This window comes from Triticum urartu, chromosome 6A (assembly GCF_056163025.1).
Source record: "Triticum urartu cultivar PI428250 chromosome 6A, HENAU_Tu73, whole genome shotgun sequence".
Lineage (NCBI taxonomy): Eukaryota > Viridiplantae > Streptophyta > Magnoliopsida > Poales > Poaceae > Triticum > Triticum urartu.
Genome location: NC_141878.1, coordinates 41,184,527 through 41,200,039, shown reverse-complemented (window position 1 = coordinate 41,200,039; position 15,513 = coordinate 41,184,527).

Sequence of the window (15,513 nt, the reverse complement as noted above, 5' to 3'; positions counted from 1 at the left end):
TGATGGTTGGAACATATTCCAAAGAGTTTTTAACCTTGGTCTATATTTCTCTCGGTAAGGTGATGTCATGCCTAGCACACCTGGCCGGAGGACCTATTGTTACTGTTTCCTTTTTAGCCAGGTTATCCATTCTTCCCTGAGGAAATTGTAAGGCTTATTCTACAAGTTCTTCCTGATGGATCCTTCGTGTATCCGAAGTGTAATCTTTGCTTGACGGCCATGTCAATGCTATCTCAAAGCATGTCTATGGTACTCCAATTTTCAACAAAAACTTTTGAAGCCCAATGCTAAATGTTTCCTGCTCGATTATCCAAACATCGCTGTATGGGTAATATCATGAAAATTATCTCCCCTACCTAAAGAGTTTACTACATTATATCATGTCATGGATATCATGCTCTGCCCGTCCTTCCGAAGGTTATACCTTTGAAATATGTGTTTAAAAACATTTTCCTTTCCATTGTTCTGTTTAATCTGATGATCATATTTTTCTTTCCATTTGTTGGGTTAACATTTCTTGTGATCTATATGATCTAAGCAGTAATATTCTCCTGCTTAGGTAAACACCTCGGTTTACAACTCTGCTAGTGTGACCCTGTTACTATTGCTACCGACATCCTGGTAACCACCGATGGGTGAGAACCTTGCCTATTGGTCCGCCTCGTTTCAACGAGCAGGAAAATGGTTCTCTTCGTCCCTCGCCCTTGGTACCGACGTTGTTGCCGACATAATCGACAGGCTACCCTCTGACATGCCTTGCTATCATGGCCGTGCCAGATGTCGACGCCATTCCTACTTTAACCACATGGTGGGCCCATAACCCACAGTTCCACAGGATCGAAACCTGACTCTCCTATACACCCCCTGTTTTTAAGGTTGTTCCTCGCACCTGGCCTCGTATGTAATTCACGAGCCACCTTCCGTGTGATCCTCAATCCTGGTATTAAACACAATACTTGTTTCCATTGCTTTGAACCCCTTTCACACTCTGTTTCAGGCAACGAACGATTGCCTACCCGCTTGAAACTTCTCATGGTACCTCCTTACTTTACTCTCGATATTTTCTTAAGTTTTAGTTCGAGAGTTACTTTCCGCCACCTTCCCCGATGTTAACTACCAGGTAGTCAACCTTGCAGAGGTCCGTTCTCCCGGAATATACCCACCCTTTATTCTTTCGTAAGTACGATTGAGTTCTCAAAGAAAGGAAGCCGACTTCATCATGATGACTGAAGCATAGGGATGAAGACATCAATGTTATGGATCGACCTCTTCGAGAAGAGCAACAACGATCAAGAAGAATCACAAGGATTTCATAACCTATTCTTCCCCCTTACACACCTCTTAAATCTCGAGACGAGATTTCTTGTAGTGGAGGAGAATTGTGACGCCCGGATAATCAAGCTACAGTAACCCTCTAGTAATGATGCCTTGTCACCACTGTTACTGTTGTTAATCTCGCGTTAGATCGAAACCGGTTCGAATTCAAAATTCAAAATCAGGGAAACAATAAAAGTTTTCAAATGTTAAAACTAAAATGTTAAAAATGGGACAACTAAATCCTAAGTAATAATGGTGGAGAAACCACACTTTTATAAAATGTGTAAATACTCAAAAATGAATAAAACAACAGCAAAATAAATTAATTAAATGCCTTTTGTATTTTGTAAAATATTAAACTATTTTATTTAGTTGTCCAAATTAATGTGGCAGTGGTATATTTAACCTACTACATTTAGGTGTTGTTCTCACATTCTATAAAGTTGAAATAAATTAAAAAATTAATAAAACATAAAAGAAGAAATAAAAGAAAAGAGAAAAGAGAAAACAAAACAAAAGAAACCACCCCGCTCCCCATGGGCCTCGGCCCTTCCCACCCAACCGGCCTACTTGGACCAACCGGCCACCCCCTGGCCTATAGGCCATAGCCCCACACCCTAGAAACCCTAACCCCCCACTCCTCTCGATCCCCACTCCCTCTCCCCCTCCCGATCCAATCTGGATCGGGGACGAAACCCCACTCCCCTCGCTCCTTCCCCCCCCCCCCCCCACGAACGGATCTGGATCGGGGGGCAACCGACGCCCCCGACCCCTCCTGCTACCATTGCGCGCCATGGCCCCGCCGCCCTCGTCGCCGGCGGCCCGAACGTCGCCCGTTGCCGCCCCGCCGCGCCTCCGTCCTCCTCCGCGGCATCACCTCGTCGACGCCGCCCCAACACCTCCCCTCGTCGGCGCCACTTCCTCGTCGGACTGCCTCCCGCTCCGCCGTGTCGTCCTCGTCGGACCTCCCCGAACTCCATTGAGCCCGTTGCCCGAAATCCCTACTAACCCCCGTGAGCTGCCCCTCTTTCCTTCGCTGCTCCCGTGCCGCGCCGTTGTCGCACGCGCTCGCACGCCCAGCCATGCCGGCCCCTGCTCGACCCCGCTGTCGCCTGAGCCTACGGCCCATGCCCGCCGCCCCCTGCACCGCATGCCCCACCCCATCTTCGCTGATGCTGTGCCGCCCCGCCTCTGCCACTACTGCCGCGCCATGCCGCCAGCCGCAGCCCCGCCTTCCCTCGGTACTGCGCCGCCGCCCCGCCGTGCGCACGCGCCCTTGCACCGGTTAGCCGCGCTGGGTCGCTTCGGGGGCTTCGTTGCCCCGGCGCCCGCTAACCCGCCCCGTTTCTTCCCCTGTGCCTATGACCAGTGGGGCCCAGCCCCAGAAATGAAATGATAAAAAAAATTTAAAAATAATAATAATAAAATTAATTAATAAACTTAACTTAATTAATACTGACTAATTAAACTAAACAACTAACTAAACTAATTAATCATGATTAGTTAGTCTAGTCAATGACGAACGGGACCCACACGCTAGTTTGACTCAGTCAACGCTCTGTTGACTGCTGACGTCATGCTGACATCAGCGTGTACTGTTCTGGATAATGTTGAATTAAAATAATTAAATAAATGCTAAAAATGATTTAAATCTTTTAAAATCAATATAAAATAAACCGTAGCTCGGATGAAAAAACTTTGTACATGAAAGTTGCTCAGAACGACGAGACGAACCCGGATACGCAGCCCGTTCATCCGCCACGCATCCCTAGCATAGCGAACACGCAACTTTCCCCCTCTGGTTCATCTGCCCGAAAACGCGAAACATCGGGAATACGTTCCCGGATGTTTTCCCCCTTCACCGGTATCACCTCATACCGCGTTAGAACACGTCTAGCTCTGCCTGTTGTCCTGTTATGCTCTTGCTTGCTATGTATTTACTGTTTCTCCCCCCCTTCTTCTCTCCGGTAGACCCCAAGACTGCCGCTGATGCCGATGTGTTCAACTATGCCGACGGCGACCCCTCCTACTTGTCTGAGCAACCAGGCAAGCCCCCCCTTTGATCACCAGATATCGCCTACTCTTTTCTCTATACTGCTTGCATTAGAGTAGTGTAGCTTGTTACTGCTTTCCGTTATTCCTATCCTGATGCATAGCCTGTCCTTGCTACTACTGTTGTTACCATTACCTGCTATCCTGCTGCTTAGTATAGGATGCTAGTGTTCCATCAGTGGCCCTACACTCTTGTCCGTCTGCCATGCTATAGTACTGGGCCGTGATCACTTCGGGAGGTGATCACGAGCATATACGATATACTTTACACAGTTACATTACCTGTGATACTGTTCGGAGATGGGGGCTGAAGGGGCAGGTGGCTCCATCCCGGTAGAGGTGGGCCTGGGTTCCCGACGGCCCCCGACTGTTACTTTGAGGCAGAGCGACAGGGCAGGTTGAGACCACCTAGGAGAGAGGTGGGCCTAGCCCTGGTCGGCGTTCGCAGATACTTAACTCGTTTAACGAGATCTTGGCCTTTGATCTGAGTCTGGCTACTGGCCTATACGCACTAACCATCTATGCGGGGACAGTTATGGGCACTCGACGTCGTGGTATCAGCCGAAGCACTTCGTGACGCCAGCGACTGAGCGGCGCGCGCCGGGTTGGACCGCGTAACGTGACTTCCTTTGTATTGGAGGTTTCTAGGTCTGCTCTCCGGCTGCGTACGCAACGTGCAGGTGTGCTATGGGCGATGGGCCCAGACCCCTGTGCGCTTAGGTTTAGACCAGCGTGCTGGCCTCTCTATTGTGCCTAGGTAGGGCTGCGACGTGTTGATCTTCCGAGGCCGGGCATGACCCAGGAAAGTGTGTCCGGCCAAATGGGATCGAGCGTGTTGGGTTATGTGGTGCACCCCTGCAGGGAAGTTAATCTATTCGAATAGCCATGATCTTCGGTAACAGGACGACTTGGAGTTTTACCTTGACCTTATGACAACTAGAACCGGATACTAAATAAAACACACCCTTCCAAGTGCCAGATACAACCGGTGATCGCTCTCTCATAGGGCGACGAGGGGAGGATCATCGGTTAGGGTTATGCTATGCGATGCTACTTGGAGGACTTCAGTCTACTCTCTTCTACATACTGCAAGACGGAGGCTGCCAGAAGCGTAGTCTTCAAAAGGACTAGCTATCCCCCTCTTATTCCGGCATTCTGCAGTTCAGTCCACATATGATAGCCTTATTCCAGTTGATACCAATGCATACATATGTAGTGTAGCTCCTTGCTTGCGAGTACTTTGGATGAGTACTCACGGTTGCTTTCTCCCTCTTTTCCCCCTATCCCTTCTACCTGGTTGTCGCTACCAGATGTTGGAGTCTAGGAGCCAGAAGCCACCGTTGATGACGACTACTACTACTCGGGAGGTGCCTATTACTACGTGATGCCCACTGACGACGACCAGGAGTAGTTTAGGAGGATCCCAGGCAGGAGGCCTGCGCCTCTTTCGATCTGTATCCCAGTTTGTGCTAGCCTTCTTAAGGCAAAACTTGTTTAACTTATGTCTGTACTCAGATATTGTTGCTTCCGCTGACTCGTCTATGATTGAGCTCTTGTATTCGAGCCCTCGAGGCCCCTGGCTTGTAATATGATGCTTGTATGACTTATTTTATTTGTAGAGTTGTGTTGTGATATCTTCCCGTGAGTCCCTGATCTTGATCGTACACGTTTGCGTGTATGATTAGTGTACGATTAAATCAGGGGCGTCACACAAGCCAAGCAATTGTTTCATACTTTTGTTGTTCGCAAACTTTTTCAATCTTCACGCAATACATGAGCGTGAGCCATGGACATAGCACTATGGGTGGAATAGAATGGTGGTTGTGGAGAAGACAAAAAGGAGAAGATAGTCTCACATCAACTAGGCATATCAACGGATTATGGAGATGCCCATTAATAGATATCAATGTGAGTGAGTAGGGATTTCCATGCAACGGATGCACTAGAGCTATAAATGTATGAAAGCTCAACAAAAGAAACTAGTGGGTGTGCATCCAACTTGCTTGCTCATGAAGACCTAGGGCATTTTGAGGAAGCCCATCATTGGAATATACAAGCCAAGTTCTATAATGAAAAATTCCCACTAGTATATGAAAGTGACAACATAGGAGACTCTCTATCATGAAGATCATGGTGCTACCTTGAAGCACAAGTGTGGTAAAAGGATAGTAGCATTGCCCTTCTCTCTTTTTCTCTCATTTTTTTTATTTTTTTATTTTTTTATTTGGGCCTTCTCCTTTTATGGCCTCTTTTTTTCGTCTGGAGTCTCATCCCGACTTGTAGGGGAATCACATTCTCCATCACCCTTTCCTCACTGGGACAATGCTCTAATAATGATGATCATCACACTTTTATTTACTTACAACTCAAGAATTACAACTCGATACTTAGAACAAGATATGACTCTATATGAATGCCTCCGGCGGTGTACCGGGATGTGCAATGATGCTTGAGTGACATGTATGAAAGAATTATGAACGGTGGCTTTGCCACAAATACTATGTCAACTACATGATCATGCAAAGCAATATGACAATGATGGGGCATGTCATAATAACGGAACGGTGGAAAGTTGCATGGCAATATATCTCGGAATGGCTATGGAAATGCCATAATAGGTAGGTATGGTGGCTGTTTTGAAGAAGGTATATGGTGGGTGTATGATACCGGCGAAAGGTGCGTGGTATTAGAGAGGCTACCAATGGTGGAAGGGTGAGAGTGCGTATAATCCATGGACTCAACATTAGTCATAAAGAACTCACATACTTATTGCAAAAATCTATTAGTTATCGAAGCAAAGTACTACGCGCATGCTCCTAGGGGGATAGATTGGTAGGAAAAGACCATCACTCGTCCCCGACCGCCACTCATAAGGAAGACAATCAATAAATAAATCATGCCCCGACTTCATCACATAACGGTTCACCATACGTGCATGCTACGAGAATCACAAACTTCAACACAAGTATTTCTAGATTCACAACTACTCAACTAGAATGACTCTAATATCACCATCTTCATATCTCAAAACAATCATCAAGTATCAAAGTTTTCATAGTATTCAATGCACTCTATATGAAAGTTTTTATTATACCCCTCTTGGATGCCCATCATATTAGGACTAAATTCATAACCAAAGCAAATTACCATGCTGTTCTAAAGACTCTCAAAATAATATAAGTGAAGCATGAGAGTTCATCTATTTCTTCAAAATAAAACCACCGCCGTGCTCTAAAAAGATATAAGTGAAGCACTAGAGAAAATGACAAACTACTCCGAAAGATATAAGTGAAGATCAATGAGTAGTCGAATAATTATGCAACTATGTGAAGACTCTCTAACATTTAAGAATTTCAGATCTTGGTATTTTATTCAGCAAGCAAAGAAAAATAAAATTACATTCTAAGAATGGCAAACATCATGTGAAGAAGCAAAAACTTAGGATCAACCGAAACTAACCGATAGTTGTTGAAGAAGAAAGGTGGGATGCCAACCGGGGCATCCCCAAGCTTAGACGCTTGAGACTTCTTGAAAATGGGCATCCCCAAGCTTGAGCTTTTGTGTCTCCTTAATTCCTCTCATATCACGGTCTCCCTAAATCTCAAAAGCTTCATCCACACAAAACTCAACAAGGACTCGTCAGATAAGTTAGTATAAACCATTGCAAAAACCTTATCATACTCTACTGTAGAAAATCACAAAAATTATTATTCGACATTGCATACTAAATGCCTCTGCATATTTAGTAGTCCTATCCTCAAATAGAATCATCAAAGAAGCAAACATATGCAAACAATGCAAACATAACAGCAATCTGCCTAAACAGAACAGTCTGTAAAGAATGCAGCAATATCCATACTTCCCTAGATCCAAAAATTATGAAAGAAAATTCCCACTGTAGTAAATTTATCATAGCTTAATATGCAAAAGGTTTCAACATTTTATCACATTCTGAATTTTCTAGGGAATTATTGCAACAGCGGTAAACTTTCTGTTTTCAAACAGCAACATGCGGACTTCTAAAATAGGCATAGTAAAGGCTATCAATGCCACTTTTATTGAAATAAAAGATGCAAAACATTGTTATAAATAACACCAAGCAAATACTAACAAAATAAATTGACTCCAAGCAAAATACATATCATGTGGTAAATAAAAATATAGCTCCAAGTAAAGTTACCGATGGAAGTAGACGAAAGAGGGGATGCCTTCCGGGGCATCCCCAAGCTTAGGCTTTTGGTTGTCCTTGAATTTTACCTTGGGGTGCCTCGGTCATCCCCAAGCTTAGTATCTTTCCACTCCTTATTCCATAGTCCATCGAATCTTTACCCAAAACTTGAAAACTTCACAACACAAAACTTAACAGAAAACTCATAAGCTCTGTTAGTATAAGAAAGTAAATCACCACTTAGGTACTGTTTTGAACTCATTCTAAATTCATATTGGTGTAGTATCTACTGTATTACAACTTATCTATGGTTCATACCCTCTGATACTACTCATAGATACATCAAAATAAGCAAACAACACATCGAAAACAGAATCTGTCAAAAACAGAACAGTCTGTAGTAATCTGGATCAAACGTATACTTCTGGAACCGCAAAAATTCTAAAATAAATTGCTGGACCTGATAATTTTTTCTATTAATCATCTTCAAAAACAATTAACTAAATATCACTCTCCACATAAAAATGGCAGCAATTGTCGTGAGCGCTAAAGTTTCTGTTTTTTACAGCATGATCATAAAGACTTCACCCAAGTCTTCCCAAATGTTCTACTTGGCACAAACACTAATTAAAACATAAAAAACACAATCATAACAGAGGCTAGATAAATTATTTATTACTAAACAGGAGCAAAAAGCAAGGAACAAAAATAAAGTTGGGTTGCCTCCCAACAAGCGCTATCGTTTAACACCCCTAGCTAGGCATGATGATTTCAATGATGCTCACATAAAGGATAAGAATTGAAACATAAAGAGAGCATCATGAAGAATATGACTAGCACATTTAAATCTAACCCACTTCCTATGCATAGGGATTTTGTGAGCAAAGAACTTGTGGTAACAAGAATCAACTTGCATAGGAAGGTAAAACAAGCATAACTTCAAAACTTTAAGCACATAGAGAGGAAACTTGATATTATTGCAATTCCTACAAGCATATGTTACTCCCTCATAATAATTTTCAGTAGCATCATGAAAGAATTCAACAATATAACTATCACATAAAGCATTCTTTTCATGATCTACAAGCATAGAATTTTTATTACTCTCCACATAAGCAAACTTCTTCTCATGAATAGTAGTGGGAGCAAACGCAACAAAATAATTATCATGTGAGGCATAATCCAATTGAAAACTAAAATCATGATGACGAGTTTCATGGATATCATTATTCTTTATAGCATACAAGCCGTCACAATAATCTTCATAGATAGCAACTTTGCTCTCATAATCAATTGGAACCTCTTCCGGAATAGTGGATTCATCACAAAATAAAGTCATGAACTCCCCAAATCCACTTTCATAAATATAATCATCATAAATAGGAGGCATGCTTTCATCATAATAAATGAGCTCATCAAAACTTGGGGGACAAAAATATCATCTTCATCAAACATAGCTTCCCCAAGCTTGTGGCTTTGCATATCATTAGCATCATGGATATTCAAGGAATTCATACTAACAATATTGCAATTATGCTCATCATTCAAATATTTAGTGCCAAACATTTTAATGCATTCTTCTTCTAACACTTTGGCACAATTTTCCTTTCCATCATACTCACGAAAGATATTAAAAGGATGAAGCGTATGAGGTAAAGTCAATTCCATTTTTTATAGTTTTCTTTTATAAATTAAACTAGTGATAAAACAAGAAACTAAAATCCGTTGGGCTATTCCTATAAGTGTCACAAACAGCCCTAGAGTTCGTACTAGAATAACACCTTAAGACACAAATCAACCAAAACCCTAATGTCACCTAGATACTGCAATGTCACCTCAAGTATCCATGGGTATGATTATACAATATGCATCACACAATCTTAGATTCATCTATTCAACCAACACATAGAACCTCGAAGAGTGCCCCAAAGTTCCTACCGGAGAATCATGACGAAAACATGTGCCAACCCCTATGCATAGGTTCATGGGCGTAACCCGCAAGTTGATCACCAAAACATACATCAAGTGAATCACGTGATATCCCATTGTCACCACAGATATGCACGGCAAGACATACATCAAGTTTTCTCAAATCTTTAAAGACTCAATCCGATAAGATAACTTCAAAGGGGAAACTCAATCCATTATAAGAGAGTAGAGGGGGGGGGGGAGAAAACATCATAAGATCCGACTATAATAGCAAAGCTCGCGATACATCAAGATCGTATCACCTCAAGAACACGAGAGAGAGAGAGAGAGAGAGATCAAACACATAGCTACTAGTACGTACCTCCAGCCCCAAGGGAGAACTACTCCCTCCTCGTCATGGAGAGCACCGGGATGATGAAGATGGCCACCAAAGAGGGATTTCCCCCTCCGGCAGGGTGCCGGAATGGGTCTAGATTAGCTTTCGGTGGCTACGGAGGCTTCTGGCGGCGGAACTCCTGATCTATTGTGGTCCCGGATGTTTTTAGGGTATATGGAGATATATAGGCAGAAGAAGTATGCCAGGGGGCCACGAGGGGCCCACAAGGGTGGAGGGCGCGCCCATGGGGGGTGGGCGTGCCCCCCTACCTCGTGGCCTCCTCAAAGCTTCCCTTACGTGGACTCCAAGTCTCCCGGGCTTCTTTTGATCAAAAAATAAGTTCCATGAAGTTTCAGGTCAATTGGACTCCGTTTGATTTTCCTTTTCTATGATACTCTAAAACAAGCAAAAAACAGAAACTGGCACTGGGCTCTGGGTTAATAGGTTAGTCCCAAAAATCATATAAAATAGCATATAAATGCATATAAAACATCCAAGGTTGATAATATAATAGCGTGGAACAATCAAAAATTATAGATACGTTGGAGACGTATCACCTATGCGACAAAAGTTTCCTAGTTGATGATAGGCGCTTTAGCATCAAGCTGGATGAGACCTTCGAAGTGGATACAGTAAGTCACAACGACAAGTCTTTTTGTAATTAAGCATGACGTATGCTTCATTTGCTTCAAATTACAATTTTAAAATTTCACTATTCTACTAGCGTATCCCCTGCCATGCTAGAATTTTTGTCTTGGATAAGATAGGTTTCAGTCCTCACAAAACTATGGAGGTAAAGAGAGTTTACTTGAAGACCGAGCTTGGTTATACCTTCAACGTCAAATTATACAATGTAGACACCTACACCTATTTTGAATGCAAAACTTGGCAAGCACTATGCAAGGCTTATGCATTTGAGCCTGATATGTTTATCACCTTTGATATTCGTCCCGAAGATGATATTGAAGGTAATAGAGACATTTGGGTCGATGTGCAGACGCCTCCAGTACAACCATTATGTGAGTTTCTCAACCATATTTATGTCTTTGATATTGTTTATTCAAAAATAGTTGACAACTAATTTCTATTGACAGCTTATTTCCATTCAAGCAAACATGTCCAGCGCTTGCTAGACAGTACCGTGCACTGTCCCGGGGCTGAACTAAACTAGCGAGGAGATAAGTTACCTCCTGGGCGCGCCCCCCTGCCTCGTGGACAGCCCGGAGGTCCACCGACGTACTTCTTCCTCCGATATATATCCATATACCCTAAAAACTTCGAGGGACACAATAGATCGGGAGTTTCGCCGCCAGAAGCCTCCGTAGCCACCGAAAGCCAATCTAGACCCGTTCCGGCACCCTGCCGGAGGGGGAATCCTTCTTCGGTGGCCATCTTCATCATCCCGGTGCTCTCCATGACAAGGAGGGAGGAGTTCTCCCTCAGGGCTGAGGGTATGTACCAGTAGCTATCTGTTTGATCTCTCTCTCTCTCTCTCTCATGTTCTTGAGGTGGCACGATCTTGATGTATCGCGAGCTTTGGTATTATAGTTGGATCTTATGATGTTTCTCCCCCTCTACTCTCTTGTAATGGATTGAGTTTTCCCTTTGAAGTTATCTTATCAGATTGAGTCTTTAAGGATTTGAGAACACTTGATGTATGTCTTGCGTGGGATAACCGTGGTGACAATGGGTTATTCTATTGATTCACTTGATGTATGTTTGGTGATCAACTTGCGGGTTCCTCCCATAAATCTATGCATAGGGGTTGGCACACGTTTTCGTCTTGACTTTCCGGTAGAAACTTTGGGGCACTCTTTGAGGTTCTATGTGTTGGTTGAATAGATGAATCTGAGATTGTGTGATGCATATCGTATAATCATACCCACGGATACTTGAGGTGACATTGGAGTATGTAGGTGACATTAGGGTTTTGGTTGATTTGTGTCTTAAGGTGTTATTCTAGTACGAACTCTAGGGCTGTTTGTGACACTTATAGGAATAGCCCAATGGATTGATTGGAAAGAATAACTTTGAGGTGGTTTCGTACCCTACCATAATCTCTTTGTTTGTTCTCCGCTATTAGTGACTTTGGAGTGACTCTTTGTTGCATGTTGAGGGATAGTTATGTGATCCAATTATGTTATTATTGTTGAGAGGACTTGCACTAGTGAAAGTATGAACCCTAGGCCTTGTTTCAACGCATTGCAATACCGTTTACGCTCACTTTTATCATTAGTTACCTTGCTGTTTTTATATTTTCAGATTACAAAAACCTTTATCTACCATCCATATACCACTTGTATCACCATCTCTTCGCCGAACTAGTGCACCTATACAATTTACCATTGTATTGGGTGTGTTGGGGACACAAGAGACTCTTTGTTATTTGGTTGCAGGGTTGCTTGAGAGAGACCATCTTCATCCTACGCCTCCTACGGGTTGATAAACCTTAGGTCATCCACTAGAGAGAAATTTGCTACTGTCCTACAAACCTCTGCACTTGGAGGCCCAACAACGTCTACAAGAAGAAGGTTGTGTAGTAGACATCAAGCCTCCCTCCACCAAGCACATCGCGGCCGCCGCGTCACCCACGCGAACCCCTCAGCCACCGACACAATAACCACCGTCTCCGGGCCGCTGCCCGTAGTCTAACACCACCAAACCATGCCCAGGGACAGAAGGGCGCCACACTGTGTTGCAGCCATCGTAGCACACGGAGGCATGGCCATAGTAGCAGGAAACCACCGTTGGCCGGATGAATCCAACCCCGCCAAGCCAGATCCGGCAGTGGCCAGCCCTCCCGTAGACCACTATCGCTCCATCGAGGCCCCTGGACGCCACGTCGAGCGGAGCCGGAGACCTAGCCCGAGAGCCGCTTGAAAGAAATATCCCTAGAGGCAATAATAAAGTTGTTATTTTTTTTCCTTATTCATGATAAAGGTTTATTATTCATGCTAGAATTGTATTGATCGGAAACTTAAATACATGTGTGAATACATAAACAAATACCATGTCCCTAGTAAGCCTCTACTAGACTAGCTCGTTGATCAAAGATGGTTAAGGTTTCCTAACCATAAACATGTGTTGTCATTTGATAACGAGATCACATCATTATGAGAACGATGTGATGGACAAGACCCATCCGTTAGCTTAGCATAATGATCGTTCAGTCTATTGCTATTGCTTTCTTCATGTCAAATACATATTCCTTTGACTATGAGATTATGCAACTGCCGGATACCGGAGGAATACCTTGTGTGCTATCAAACATCACAACTTAACTGGGTGATCATGAAGATGCTCTACAGGTATCTCCGAAGGTGTTTGTTGAGTTTGCATAGATCAAGATTAGGAGTTGTCACTCCGAGTATCCGAGAGGTATCTCTGGGCCCTCTCGATAATACACATCATAAGCTTGCAATCAAATGACTAAGGAGTTAGTTACAAGATGATGTATTACGGAACGAGTAAAGAGACTTGCCGTTAACGAGATTGAATTAGGTATGAAGATATCGACGATCGAATCTCTGGCAAGTAACATAACAATGGACAAAGGGAATTGTGTATGTTGTCATAACGGTTTGACCGATAAAGATCTTCATAGAATATGTAGGAGCCAATATGGGCATCCAGGTTCCGCTATTGGTTATTTACCAGAGAGGTGTCTCATTCATGTCTACATAGTTCTCGAACCCGTAGGGTCCGCATGCTTAACGTTCATTGACGATATAGTGTTATATGTTTTGGTGACCGAATGTTGATCGGAGTCCCAGATGAGATCACGGACATGACGAGGAGTCTTGAAATGGTCGAGAGGTAAAGATTGATATATAGGACGATGGTATTTGGACACCGGAAGTGTTTCGGGACGTACCGGGAAGGAATCGGGTCACAGGAAGGGGTTCTGGGCACCCCCCGGGAAGATATGGGCCTTATGGGCCAAAGGAGGGGACAGACCAGCCCACAAGGGGGCTGGTGCGCCCCTCCCATGTGTAAGGGCATATTTATCCCTTAGTTGTTTTGGTGATTTATGACAATGCTTTTGCGGACTAATCATGTGCATTGAGTATTTCAGACATTTCATCACTAGGCACAAGACGATTTGGTGCCCCTCAAAGACTATTGAAGACGACATTTCTCTATGTTTCTTTTCGGTGCATTTGAGTCGTAGGAAAGCCGTACTATTAAGAGGGGGTCCGCTTTGGAAAGGTTTGGGTGGAATCATCACGTACACGTCTACTCCATTTGCACCGCCTTTCCTTTGGCACTTTGGAGCATCCTCCGTCTTTTGTTGTCTATGCAAAATGTTGTGTTTGCTGAACTGGGGCATGCAATAGTACTGCTCCTAGGAGCGGTAGTACCGTAGGCCCTTGCGGTAGTACCGGCCGCTGGCACGGTAGTACCGCTTCCTTGGAGCGGTAGTACTGTGGCCTCAGGGCAGTCACTGTTGCTATTGCGGTAGTAGGGGCGGATGTAATTTTTTACATCCGCGCCCTACGCGGTAGTACCGCGCCATGGGCGCGGTAGTACCGTGCACTCTGGCCAGGCTCAGCACCTTGTGCGGCAGTAGGAGCGGATGTAATTTTTTACATCCGCACCCCGTGCGGTAGTACCACTCCTGGCTTGTAGTACTACCGTGTCGGATTTTTGCATAGACCCCAACTCAGCGGAAGTTGCCACGGATGTATTTTTATATGTCCGTGCCTTCCCAAAATCTGGACTATCCCTGCCTTGCGGTAGTACCGCAAGGGGGAGCGGTAGTACCGCGCCAGTGGTTCTACCGCCCTCTGCTTCATTGCATCTGGGCTGGTCTGGTTTCTGCTGCACGAGCGGTAGTACCACAGGGCTCTGCGGTAGTACCGTGTGCCCTTGCGGTAGTACCGCGTCCCCGTCGCGGTAGTATCGTGCTACGCAGGCTGAGTTGGTGGATAACGGTTGGATTTGTTCCTCCACTATATAAGGGGTGTCTTCTTCTCTGAGTTGACCAGCTCTTCCATCCCCAAGCTCCATTGTTGCTCCAAGCTCCATTGCTGCTCCAAGCTCCATTGTCGCCCGATCTCTCTCCCTAGCCAATCAAACTTGTTGATTTTCTAGGGATTGGTTAAGAAGGCCCTGATCTACACTTCCACCAAGAGAAATTTGATTTCCCCCACTAATCCCTTGCGGATCTTGTAACTCTTGGGTGTTTGAGCACCCTAGACAGTTGAGGTCACCGCGGAGCCATATTCCATTGTGGTGAAGCTTCATGGTGTCGTTGGGAGCCTCCAATTAAGTTGTGGAGATTGCCCCAACCTTGTTTGTAAAGGTCCGGTCACCGCCTCCAAGGGCACCAATAGTGGAATCACGGCATCTCGCATTGTGTGAGGGCGTGAGGAGAATACGGTGGCCCTAGTGGCTTCTTGGGGAGCATTGTGCCTCCACACCGCTCCAACGGAGACGTACTTCCCCTCAAAAGGAAGGAACTTCGGTAACACATCCTCGTCTTCACCGGCTCCACTCTTGGTTATCTCATGCATTTACTTGTGCAAGATTATTTGTGTTATATCCTGTGCTTGTTGTTTTTGCATCATATAGGTTGCTCACCTAGCTGCATATCTAGACAACCTACTTTGATGCAAAGTTTAAATTGGTAAAGAAAAGCTAAAAAAATTAGTTGCCTATTCATCCCCCT